The sequence below is a fragment of the Lepeophtheirus salmonis genome, chromosome 2, assembly GCF_016086655.4.
Source record: "Lepeophtheirus salmonis chromosome 2, UVic_Lsal_1.4, whole genome shotgun sequence".
Taxonomy (NCBI): domain Eukaryota; kingdom Metazoa; phylum Arthropoda; class Copepoda; order Siphonostomatoida; family Caligidae; genus Lepeophtheirus; species Lepeophtheirus salmonis.
This window is the reverse complement of record NC_052132.2, coordinates 25,581,506-25,594,735: the sequence shown is the minus strand read 5'-3', so window position 1 is coordinate 25,594,735 and position 13,230 is coordinate 25,581,506. Positions and strand designations below refer to the sequence as shown.

The following is a 13,230-nucleotide window of genomic DNA, read 5'->3' as shown; positions in this document are numbered from 1 at the left end:
TTGATTGATGATTTAGGATATTTCAATTTAGGTCACGACATTAAAATGTTTGCTACGTCCCTCGTTTTAAGGAAGATGCGTTTATCTATAAATCATTGCTTCTTAAAATGAATCTAATACGATATTGGAATCCTTTCTTCTAAACTAAAGCAAGTTCTGATTATCTTTTGGTAGGAATTTCGACTTTATGATTTTGTTTTAAAAGGTTTATTAGAAATCTATTGACAATGAATATCAAGCTCAAATTTAAAATAGAAGTAATTTGATCAAGTTGAATAAATACCTAACATAAATTTTTAGGGAAAAAAATAGAAGCCAAAAATCCTGTTTTATTCTTTTTTAAATTATTTACAGAAATAATAATGCAGGAAGGAGTGATAAGAAAGTTTAAGTAAGGAGTTTTATTATTTTCTTGCAGTTATAACAGTGCAACTGTTGTTTCTCAATTATTTTATGACTGAGTCTTGTCTTGTTTTACTGCTTTGTTTATCGTAATTTTATAAAAATAACATCATATATTAATAATACTATAATCATGCAACTTTAAAATGTTTTAGTTTTTCTAGTGTCTATAAGCACAGTGCATGTATTTTTTAATTATATTTTGTTGTCAGCTATCAATTCGAATGATTTCTTCATACAGTGTCATATCAGAGGTCCGATTGAAAATTGAAAATTTTAACTCCACTCCTCCATGTCTTTTTTTTTTTGTCCAGAGACTGAAAACAAAATAAATTTCCAATACCAACTAACCTCTTTCTCTTTTGTTTGACCTTTTTTTAAAAGTTTAATTACCTATATTATAAAATGCCCTTTTTTGGTAAAAAAAATCCAACTTAAATCTATTATTTTGAATGGATTTTTCTTCATTAATAGTTATTTCTTTGGCAATCAACACAGTACTTACATGACGGTCAGACTCGACAATTTCCATGATTTTATCCACATTTTCGACAGTTGGTGTTCCGGAACGTGGTGCACAATTGACATTAAAATTACTCAAAATGGAATCAACGGGAACCAAAATTGCACCTGATTGTTGTTTTTTTTTTTTACAAAATCAGAACCAATAACTCTATTCACATTTTCAGCCACCTGGTTTGTGTTTTTCCCTTTATCGAAGAAAAAGAGTTAAATATGGCGTATTTTCCTCTTGCTTGCGTCCATCTTTGACGCGTGCTCAAACAGTACTGAGTCCAACAATCTTAGGAGTTTTTTATTACATAATCATATCTAGTGTAAACTGATTGAACATATACAACGCGAGATACACATCACAAAAACCATCAATTTAAAATTTATTTTTGCAGTTCCATCCCTTTTTTAGTGTATCCCAACTGTTAGAATATCTACAAATTATCAAATGCATTCTCCATTTTTATATTGAATGATTTGATTGCCTAATTTGAGTAATTATGTACATATGTTGGAGAGATATATAATTATCATAGACTTTCTTTTTATAAACATACATAGATATGTGTATTGTGTATACAACAAATGTATCATATGTTGATGCAAAATCCATAATTTGTTAAAGTCCACCTAAAACAATGCTTACATAAACAATTATTTTTCTCTTCCTATCAGATCATGTTTTATTCTTTAAGTGAGTTGATTGTTCTCCCTTAACACAAACATATACATATATTAGACTGTCCTGTTTTCGGGTTAATATTTTTATCCCCCTGTCCAAGGACAATAAAAAAATGACTTTGAAAAAGTTTAAAGCCTTTCAGGGCATTTTCGACGTGCTACACGTCATTTTATTTTGGAAAAATATATTTTGGGCAATTTTGGTCATTTTTAGGCCTCTTGTAGAATTCAGTTTATCAGTTAAAAATTTCCAAGATAAAGTTCCTCTTTTTTGTTCAACAAAGGTTAAATTTTTTGACATGTTATTAATAAAACAAAGTTTTATTACAGAGTGCTTTGCATATAGTGCTCTCTGATGTATATTATATAAAGTGATGAAATTCTGTGTATATTGGGCATTAAAAAAAACAACTGAAAATGAACATGGTAATCATGACAATTTGTAGAATGTTTTGGAGAAGAGTAGTCATGACCTTTTATTAGATCAACTCCAATAAGCTGTAATAGGGGAATAAACAAGGACATTGGTAAGAATTACTCCAATGACGATACCCAATTCTACTCTTAGTACAACAAGTGCTTACAATTATAACTCCGCCACAAATCTTCAATCTTACTCTCCGACTTTTATGAGCACACACGAATGCTCAATCAGGCCTGGAATAGAATATAATTTTGTAGGAAAGGAAGTTCACTACTTAGGAGTTAAATAATAATGACAACACCTATGGAAAAGGAAATTCAGATTATCAATTTAAAAAAAAAAAATAGACCAACTAAAAAATACACTCGATTTATATCACTAATTATATACCAATACAATATAAAGAAAAAAAAAGAGAGCACTCTATAAAATGAATTAAACATCGGAGGCTTTTAGTTCAACTCATATTAAAATAGAAAAAAAGGAGACGAAGTTTAGCAACGAGCAAAAGTAGGCTCATCAAATCATGCTTTTTTTCTCAATCTGTTATAATTATTATTTCTTAGTATTAGGTGAGTAGCTTCGTATGATTGTGCTCATGATAAGCAGACAGTTACATCCATGATTTGTTGGGGAGTTATCTTCTATATTATTAAAGTAAAATTTGTATGTTCCTCGACCCCTAATAACCCCGGGCAAAGTCCGTCAATATTTTAATTTTTGATAAAACACGAAGTTGCAAATCATAAAGCATATCCTAGGCCCCATAAATTATTAAAAAATATAAATTAATTGATAACTCAAAAAGTAAAAAAAAAAATATAAAACAAATGTCTGTAACAAGTCAAAAATGACCTGAACGTTCTTAATCTTTGACAAAGTCAATCTTTGTGGAGGGAAAAAAAGTATTAACCTAAAAAACGGGACAGTCTAATATATACATATATGTATATATGCCAATATAAATATACATAAAACAAATTGTGAAGGAAGATACCTCAGCATTCGTGATAGAACAGAACATTCAAATTCAAACTCAGGATTGGATTGGGGAAAGATTTTGAATGCTCTTACGGCAATATCAAGTCTATGAAGTCTGCAATCGTCTAGAAAATAGCCAAGATGGATTTCGCCGAGGTCACTGGGACTTTCATATCTTACAGACGTCAGCAAAACTGTGTATGTATGTAATTTATGTTTGATCAATGAAGAGAATCAACGGAATGATTTGAATACAGATGTTTTTGCCTCCCTTTTCTCTATCCTAACGGAAATGAGAGCAATTTTGTTTGCTGGTTATTTTAGATTTCAACCGTTATATGAATGATGTATTTGCTTTATGTTTTTTTTAACCCCCTATGGCTTTGTTTTATTCACACATAATTTGAGATCCAATTGTCCGTTTAACACATTAATAAATACATATGTACGCTAAAATATGGAGTAAACATTAAGGGAAATAAAGGATTTAGTGCTTGGATATCCAAAAATAAAGCAAAAAAATTGTCAAAATATCCTACATAGAAATGGCTTTGTATTAACTTGTCTTTTTTTTGGTTCAAAATTTCACCCTTTAGACAAATATCTTTTCTACTTCAGATTTGACAAAGTTTGAGACCTCTTAGCTCATTTTTGGTGTAGTATTGGCTGTTTAATTTGAAGAAATTTGGGTTTAGGGTTAAAATTAGCCATTTTTAAGCCTCTTGTACTGTCCCAAATTTTTTTACTTGATATATATTTGTAGTATTTGATTTATCAGTAAAAAATATTGAGTGCCTTGCTTTTAATCATTTAAGGGGTCTATGATGTACTCAATGATTTGCAGTTTCTCTTTTTGATGAAAAATAACCTTTTTCTTTTTTTATTAACCAACTATTACTTCAAGTACAGAGTGCGACAGGGAAATTTTCTGCGATCAAGAAGCAAAACAAAAACTTAAATAACTTTTTATTAGAAAAGTATAATGAAAAATGTTTAAAAAAAACTTTTAGTATTCAATCTTGGCAAGAATGATTCTATATGGCCCCCTCCAGCTTCTATCACATCCTCCACACGAGGTCGGAATTTGGTGCAGGTTGCCACAATATAATCGGCGGACATGGTGGCTCTTGATGCTGGCCTTGAGCTCTTGCACATTTTCTGTGTTATATCTTCCCAGCCTTGCACTTTAAACACTCCATACACTGAAGTCGAAGGGATTGAGATCAGGACTGGAAGAGGCCCAGAAGGTCTTGTCCCAGAAGTCAAATAAAAAAAAAGGAATTTTTGAATTGTAATTGAGAAACAAATAATATTTCTATGTTCACTAAGGCTATTTTTCCTTATAACTATGGAAAATTATTCCATGATTATAGTTATATTCATTGCGTCAAGATAATTATCTTATCTCTTTCTGCTTGAATAAAATAATAATTTAGCATATTGATTTGGCTATCATGATCTAAAGATATGTCTTTATCTCACTAAAAAAATAACCATTTAATTTATCTAACTAATTATATATATAATTAATTCAAAAATACGCGGGAAATTCATGACAAAATCTCTTTAAAAAAGAAAAAAAATGAAAGAAGTATACCATCAATTCATTTGTGAATAATTATTCAATGACTATATACCGAAATGCATCTTTGTATATATCATATGTTGCATAATTATTTTACTGGACCTTCCGTCATATGATAAATGCTTTTTTATCTTAAAATATTTTAACAAAGGATCTTTTATACCTTCTCCCTTCTCCATTATTCATATCAATCATGCAATATTGCAAATTTGCAAGAAGAAGAAAATAAATAAATATGTGGAGAGTTTTGTAACTAAATAAAGGGACTGCCTCTTCTAAATTCAATTTTAATAAGCTGACTCTATTATCGAAGTCAACGTGAAATAATGGAGAATTTATATTATACTCAAATAGTTTGTTTGAATGACAACCAAAATGTTAATAAAGCAAATTTTCATGTTAGTATGTATTAGCTGGTACTGTACAAGGTTGTATAACTCGCGCAACTACAAGTACATATGTATCAAGTGAAAATATTTTTTTCCAAAAAAAGCATATTGTGACTGCTAATCGGTCATTTTGTATTTACGAAAACGTAGAGAAGCTCATCTTTTTGCAAAAAAAAAAAATTATAAATTCCTTTTATATCCCGTGTATATTTTACATCAGCATTTGTTTTTTAGAGAAGTTAAGTATATTTATAAATAAATTATTTGTACAGAAAATAAATTAATTAGGATTAAATATCGGAAAAACTTGAACAACTACATTAATTCTATTTTTTTAAAAAACCCAAAAGAACATTTAACTATTATACCGTACTGAACTGCGTACTGTGTACCATAATTCGTACCGAAATGTGGGTTTAGCGTACTGTCCTTGCCTAGTATGAATACATCCTTTTTACAGTATAAGTAGAATTGTAGAAAATATGGCCTTCAGTATGTTAAAAAATAAGAAACATAAAAACAACATGGTAATCCCGACAATTTGATTTTTTTTTAGAAGAGAGCACCTATAGTCCCATGACGCCATGACGTTTCATTAGATTTACCGCAAGCAATACTAAGATGAAGGAAATATATACAAATCCCACTCCGCATCTCCCAATGCCATAGACAGGAAATACCCCTATGTTGAAACTCAACTATTTACTTAGTCCAACAAGGACTTAGACTTATATCTCAACAACAAATCCTAATTTTTACTCTTCGTCTTTCACACATTTATGATTATGTTGTTCTTAGGTATTTTCTCTACAAGAGTAATGATAAAATCTTTGAAAAAAAAGGTCATATTTTTTTAGAACTATAGTTACGATAAGGTTATATCTTTTAAGTGTTAATTCTTGTTAGACTGACTAGAATTGAGGATCGATATCAGAGTAACTCTTGCCAATGACCTTGTTAGATACACAGTGGAATTTGGGGTTATTTTCTTAAAATCTTATAAAATTTCATGACAGATTATCTGATGACTTCTAAAACCTTCTTCAGAGCTATCAAATTGCTTACAATTTACAACTTTACTTATGTCTATTGATACTAATCACAATCAATGTATTTTGACCCATTTATCAAGTTGTCTTTTCTGAAGAGGAAAACTTGCGAGATACGTAAAAAATAAGAACTTTTAAAATCTGTCAGTTGAAGCATAAATTATATTTATTTAAATAGTAAATTAATCTTCACTTCAGATTATTATTCATATTAAACTAAAAATCCGCTCTTTACTTGTCTGTAACAATGGTTCTATAAAAAGTAACTCTATGTATAAATAAAAAAAATACCATCATGCAATAATAATTAGTATACAAATAATGGAATGTCAATTACAGTTGAGTATTTACCTCCCAAAAACTCCTTGTATTTTCACCCTCTAACCCCCCCCTTCCCCTCTTAATCATAACTTTTGAAGCTATGTCCATTGTGGCCTACATACAAACCTACAATACATGGATATAACCATCGTTTATGTGCCGATGAAAGATAATAATAAATCACTTGTTTCTTTCAGGGGGAAAAAATACTTTTTCCATTTATGTACAAGATTTTGACAAATTAATCAAAATATTTATTTATTTTAGAAGGAAGGCAAAGGATTGAATTTCTTATATGTGTGTATATATATAAATACTCTGTATTATATTGTTTTTATTTCAAAAATAAAATGATAAAATAATGAATTTATAAACCTTTTTTTTCTATTTGCAGATAAAATAAAGTAAATAAATCGAAGTATAACAATGTACAAATGATTTTAGAGCTGCAGGGTTAATTCTAATTAGTAAAGGCAGTAAACAATTGGTAATTGCAATGCATGTCTAAATTTATATTTATAAGTGTAGGAACTCAAAATATATTGTGTAAAGAACAAAAACTTACATCTCTGACACAGACGTGACATTAAAAAAGACAGTGCTTTGAAGTACTTTTAGATTGTTAATAGATACATTTATTATAAATCATATTGAGAAATGCACAGAAACTGATGCTTGGATCAAGTAGAAAAAAAAACTTTTGATCAATATAATTTTAAGAAAAGTACAATTAGCAAGATATACCTTATATGTATATTTATTGTACGATAAAAAAAAATCTCAAAGTGGCTTCCGTCATGGCCTCGATCCTAGGCCATATAGGTCTTATTCTTATTCCTTTAACATGTCAGTCTACCCCTTCTCCACAACAGCTTTAGAGCATCCCCATGAGAGGTGGGACAGGTATTTCCCTCGATGACACTCAGATCCAATAGTCAAGAGCGTTGTAGTCTGATGAGGAAAGAGACAACATTGACTAGGGAAACAAATATAGCCAGTTTATTTTTCCACCACTTTTGAGGTTTTTTGTCCTAGTAACTTCAAGGGTTCCTCTCAAGGATCTTGTTTAATCTTAGTAATGAGACCATTGGAGCAGGGGACGATGAAGGAGTCTCGGAATAACTCGTTTTTGCGCCAAGAAGCGCTGACACAGGATTTCTTCTGGCTTCTATTATGGAAACAAAATCCAACTCTGAGTTCTGAGATCGTAAAGATGAAAAAATTAGCATTTTGATACATTTTTGTTTAGCCATATCTCATAAACAAGATCGGAAAGTATATGTAATACATCATTAAAAAGCTATGCAGTCAAAATTTTTAAAATTTTAACTATATAAAACTCAAACCCTTATATTTAAAAACAAAAACCTCTAAAGTCGAAAACTCATGGAATTGCATTTTTTTACTATTTTCCACTTGACAGTTTTTTTAATTATAACTGTTTTGTCTTTATATTATTAAAAAAAACTAAGACCTTGTAAAATTTAAAGTAAGCGGTTATGTTTATGGTACACAAAATAAAAATTAAGCTTTTGTTAAGCGAATTGATAGCTTTTCTTCAATGATGTATTAATTTCGTCTATCAATACTTTTGCTTATGAGATATTGCTAATAAAAAAAGCATCTACAAATTTATTTAATCCTTTTTAAGACCATTAAACTTGAATTGAGTTACATATGCAAAATTAATTTCTGAGCTAGTATACTGTCAATGATAACCAATGGCAAATTTTCGTCAAATCCATTTCGTTGTGAAAATTTCTCATGAAATGACCCATTAACAATAATTGATACAAGAAAATTCAATATACAGTGTACATATGTAATGGAAAAGGAAAAGGAGCAGTCATTTTGTCTAACTAGTACTAATAGTAGTTTATACCACATGGTAGTTCTTGTATCCATGAAATACTGTTTCTGAAAACTCTAAATCCGTCCCCTCAGAAATTAATTAATTCATAATAATAAAAAAATATATCTATATTCATACTTTTGACCCCCAAAAGCATTAGAAAAAAGTATGGAAACAAATCAAGTTAAAAAATATGTAAAAAAAAAAAAGAAGGCTGATGCATTCTACATGTTTTTATAACAACATACTGATACACATTAAATTGGATAAATGAAGATAAATAAGGCATGAAACATCCCTGTGCGTGCAGCCAATAACAGACATTAGCTTAGAAGGGTGTAAGGCGTCGTATACATAATTTTCTTATCTGACTGACTAAAAAACAAAATGATATGATAAATGATGTACACATTTGTAGGCACTACATACTAGAAATAAATTCCATTTCTTGGGGGAAGAGAGAGAGAAACATACATAACACCACACATGCAGTCTTCATCTTCCCTCATCTCTCCTATCACCAGTAAAGGAACATGATAAATGTAATACATCTGTGGTGGATATTAGGGGTGTTCCAGATTCAAGTTTTATGAAATTGATACGATATGAAATATAAATTTTGCTTTTTCTTAACCCTATAACGCCAAACGTGTATCATATTGTATGATACATGAGTTTTGGAATCCTTGAAGGAAGGAATTTGACCATTTTTTCCTCAAAAATTTTATATATGCAATTGCAAATATTAATAATTTGAATATAATCAAAATATATTGAATTAAACAAGTAACAAATAATTATTAGAAAAATAGAACTAAGGTTTAGCTCAAATGCTACATAAAAATATAAATATTTGAACAAAAAAATCGAATAATAAAATCTAATATAAATAATCGATTTGACTAAAAAGAGGATAGATATACCTAAAACCCACCTCTAAGGCGACTATCCAACAAATAGTAATAAAAATAATTGGTGATCTTGTTTGATCTAATAAAAAAAGGGGATACATTATAGGTAATGTCGTAAATGAGCACGAGAGTGACGATTGCTATCAAAATGGGGAAGATTAAAAAACTCAAAACTGCAAGTTAATACTTACTTAGTGTTAATAAGGGGTTTAATTGCCAAGAGTACTGTTTGGGTTAACTAGTTATCTATTTTCAGTTTCGTCTCGTCTTCGTCTTTGTCGGTCATTTCGTAAGCTTTTGTCTTCTTCATACCTAGTTTCGTCTGCGTCATAATATTGTCTTTGTCAGACATCGTCATTGTTTCGTCATAGTTATCCTTTATTTCGTCTTCGTCAGAGTGTCGTCTTCGTCAAAGTTTCGCCTTTGTCAGAATTTTGTCTTCGTTAGAATTTCGTCTTCGTCTCGTCTTTGTAATGATTTTTGTCAGAATTTCGTCTTCCTCAGAATTTCGTCTTTGTCAGAGTTTCATCTGCATTGCAGACAATTTTTCTAGTTTGATTTATATTTTCTTTGTTAATAAATAACGTTTGGAAAATAGGGTTTTAAAGACAAAAAAATATGTCAATATGGCCCGGAGTAGGCTCATAACCCACAACCAAATCATTGTAATTGGCAAAGGAAACACTTATTTGAGACTCTATTTACTTTTTCTGTGAACAGGTTGTACAATATACCAGCGGGTCACTTAATGGGCTCATTACCCAATGCCAATTCACTGTTTTTTTATATGACTTCTAGAGTATAACCAATTTTTTTAGTTATATGGTCCATTTGACTTCCTATTGGGTTTATAAAGGGGTCTGCATGAGGTGGGCTGGAGGGGATGTAGCCCTCCCCAAATTAATTATTTTTCGTTTTTTATTAGAAATTTGTTTTTGTTATTCTAGCAAATTATGCAGTACAGCAAAAAATTTAATATTTAATTTTTTTCCCCAAAAAATTGAAATCTCTCTGTGTAACTATGAATTTTCGAAATTTAAAGAAAAATATAATAATTTTTGAAATTTAATCTTTAAAATTTTCTTCCTAAAAATTAAATTTTATGTAAATTGCTATGGGTTTTTGAATTTATTTTTAGAAATATTTAATTTTTGATTTTTTTTCCTAAAAATTGAGTTTTTAGTTAATAGCTATGGATTTTTGAAATAATTTTTTCAAAAAATTTTAACTTTCGATTTTTTCTAAAAATTCCAATAACTAAGCCCCCCCTCAAAATATAATCCTGCGGACGCTCTTGGGGCAGTATCAAGAATGGGGGCTCAGACCTAGAAACATTTAAGAGCCAAATTGTATTTGTTGAAGTTAAAAAGTAAAATATTCAAAATCTAGTAAATTTTAGTACAGGTTGTGAACCATTCATGAATCTTTAAGACTTTTTTTTTTACAGACATTCTCATTCTTTGTGGCCAGTGTTCCTTTTTCTTTGTATCTGTAGTCGTAATAGACGAATATTTACGTATTTAATTTGTTTAGTGCTCTATATCAAAAAACAAAATACCCGGGCAATCTATAAAATTTCCAATAGTGTGGTCATTTTACGTTCATTAACATTTTCAGGTAAAATGATTGTGGGTAATTTGATCGTTAAACAATTCAATGTTAAGCAATTTGATCGTTAAAGATTTGATTATGATACAATTTGAAGTAAAGTTGAATGTTATGAGTTTGTCAGGCTTGACAAAGTTAACACTGGTCTGCTCTTGTGATTAGGGAGCCACGTAGTTTGCTCAGTCTATGATAATGAGCACAGGTATGCCCATTTGGTCCCTAAAGATGCTTCTAAGGCTTTAATCCGATGATTAGAAATGAAAAAAGTTTTTACTTTAAAAAAATCAGACAATCCTAATCATGCACGAATCTAGTGGATGTTATAGAGTTAATAGATTAAAAAAAGTTGCAAAGGTACAAAAGTTGGTATCGGTATTTTGATATTATTTCTGTACAAATATACATCAAAAATGTTACTTGGGGGACCTCACATGTATTTATAGTGGCATCTGCAAGATGCTTCACTTCGAGTTTGCTTAAAAACTTTGATGACGCCTTTAATTCAAAATAAAATTAACTATATTAATAAATAATAATTTATTGGAATGCCAAGTATAGTTTTCAATATCAATTTATTATAGTTCCGTTTTAAGTGCGCTATTACCTTGGTACTACTATAGTACCACTTAACCTAACTATTTTGACAATATTGTTCAAAAAAAGTTTTATAAAGTGACTTGTGTAGGTATTATTATCCTAGGTACTAAGGCAAGTGCCCTCAATGCCTCCCTTAAAACCGCCACTGATTGCAGTTGTCGCATTTGTCTTATTTCATGACTAAGTATTTTCTTTTTATATTGCTTAAGTCTATGGTCAGAACGAATGAAAATGTATATTATTTTTAGGACAGGACCATACAGGCGATGGACTGCAAATAAGGGTCATTTGGCCTAAGTAAAGAGTTTTTGCTTTTATTTCATTATTTGACATAAATATACGATCTAAAGATGACCTCATACGAAATCAATTTCACATAGGTCATTTTCATATCGGTCTTATGTACATACTCGTATTATATCTAATCAGATGATTCAAAACATTTTATAAATGAATGACATACATACTTTTGTAATAATAAATAAAAAACCGAATAAGGTTTTTTAAATGTATAATAATGTATATTGTTCTAAAGTCTTTAACGGAGACTTGAAGAGGTCTTCCTTTATAACATCATCATCATCAATATGATTCTTCGTATTAAGAAAATATCTATCTACACACACACGTATATGTAGGTAAATATGAGAAGAAAAAATCGTTTTATTTCTGCAAACAAAAGAGCCTTAAGTAGACAATAAACATAATCAATATTTGAGCGGTGTGACTTGGCAAAAAAACAAAAAAACATACAAGAAGCAATATTCAGGCTATCATTATGCTCTTAAAATACAGAAGGTATTATTGTATGTATGTATGTCTTAGCCAAGGATGAAATAATCAACATGTAGGTACATAATTGTTATGTATATTGTACATACAGGGTGGATCATATTTACTGTGTGCTTTTTTTTAAAGCTTAAATTACATACTTATCAACACACATTTACAAAAGCTGTTGCTGCCTGTGAACTTCATATATAAGTTATCCGCTTTCAAATCATATATTACATGTTCCAGTAAGAGTAAATATGTTGATGCAAACATAACAAAGACAACGGGTATGCGGAACGATGATAATCCAGTGTAGAATGGGCATGTTAAAAAAAGAAACCAAAAATCAATATGGTAACCCTGATATTTTGAAGAATGTTTTGGAGGCGAGAAAGAATAATGGTCGTAAGTCATGAGGTTTAATTAGATCAGCAACTTTCAGTTGTGACAAGGGAGGAAGGAGAAAACGAAATAAACAAGGACTTTTGCTAGAATTACTTCGATGTCGATCCCCAATTTTTCTATGACTCCAACAAGGAATTACAATTATAACCCTCTGTAACAAATCCTCAGGGTTACACACACGAATTTTCAATCAGGTGTTGAATATAATTGAATCTATTTAGGAAAGGGTGGATGTTCTCTACTCAGGAATTAAATAATAATCACAACTGCTAAGCAAAACAAAATTCATTCGTCAGATTACCATTTCTAAAAAAACGGGGCAGCTAAAAATTTCACAGGATTAACATCACTGGATATGTAATTTAATGGTAGTTCAGGATTTCTAGACAAATGGAATAATCACGCATGCAGCTTAGATTGTTATTTTTGTTTCCTCGCTTGAAGGAATGGTGTTCAAAATGACGTTGACACTTTTTTCCTCTTTTTCTCAACCAATCACTCTTTTATATTCCACTCATGTGCGAATAAAAATTATGTATGATTATTCCAGGTCTTTCGAATTTCATGATTGTAACGCAACGGTCAAAGACGGAGCATCCTCCTATTGCCCGACACAACAGCCTTCAAAACCATGAATTAAGCTAAATTTTTTGTCCTATACATACCAGCAACATCCCTTGTGGATAATACATGATATCTGATATTACACCTGTTGTAGACTTGGTCCGTAGTAATGAT

The 13,230-nt window shown here is 30.2% G+C and overlaps 1 protein-coding gene across 1 annotated transcript in view; it reads right to left on the bottom strand.

Moving 5' to 3' along the window:
• The window catches only part of LOC121113554 (monocarboxylate transporter 2), a 169,760-nt gene that overhangs the window by 3,695 nt on the left and 152,835 nt on the right, over positions 1–13,230 (bottom strand). The window lies entirely within an intron of this gene.